Here is an 881-nt window from a genome sequence, read left to right on the forward strand (position 1 = left end):
GTATATGTCAGAGCTATATAAATGTATAATAATAGTGTGTGACTGTGGGGGGAAAATTAGAGTGTCAGCTCTTCTGGTGCAGAGAAGTCTAAAACATTTCTACTTAATAGAGTTTCAGGTTGCAGATTGGCACCGCTGATATATGTCTGGGTAATTTTTCCTTATATAAAATATATAAAATATTGCTCCGTACTCCTAACTCTAAAGTTGCTCCGGGCGATGTCACAGCTGATATCAGGTAAAAAGGTAAAAATAACCCAGGAAATTCTATTTTTATATTCATGTCATATAAATTTATATATTCTCTTTTGGTAGTTAGTTTGGTATTTCACTGAAATCCTACAATGATAATTTTTGCCTGAATGTCGTTCTTTCTAATGAATCCATGTGACTGCTTTTCACCATTTTTTTTACAAACTGACATATTGGAGGCAAAGTCTAGTGAAATGAAATCTGATCAGTTTATTATACGGAAGCCTCTTTTATTATGAAATTATTCAGGAATCTGTAAAATCAAAGAAGCAGAATAGGTAATATATGAGGGGAGGTAGGAGACAGGGGACACCAGAGAGAGGGGTATAATACCTCTTCTATCACAGGGAACAGAGGGGAGGGGGGGAGACACAGGACACCGGAGAGGGGGGTATAATACCTCTTCTATTATAGGGAAAGGAGGGGAGGGGGGAGACATGGGACACAGGAGAGGGGGGTATATTAACTCTTCTAATACAGGGAATGGAGGGTTAGTAGGAGACACAGGACACCGGAGAGGGGGGTATAATAACTCTTCTATTACAGGGAAAGGAGGGCGGGGGGGAGACATAGGACACCAGAGAGGGGGTATAATACCTCTTCTATTATAGGGAAAGAGGGGGGGGGGG

The 881-nt window shown here is 40.6% G+C and overlaps 1 protein-coding gene across 1 annotated transcript in view; it reads right to left on the minus strand.

Annotated features, from left to right (window-relative positions):
• Positions 1 to 881, minus strand: part of ADAMTS8 (ADAM metallopeptidase with thrombospondin type 1 motif 8) — a 27,890-nt gene that overhangs the window by 13,653 nt on the left and 13,356 nt on the right. The gene's annotated exons all lie outside the window — the stretch shown is intronic.

This window comes from Pyxicephalus adspersus, chromosome 11 (assembly GCF_032062135.1).
Source record: "Pyxicephalus adspersus chromosome 11, UCB_Pads_2.0, whole genome shotgun sequence".
Taxonomy (NCBI): Eukaryota; Metazoa; Chordata; class Amphibia; order Anura; family Pyxicephalidae; genus Pyxicephalus; species Pyxicephalus adspersus.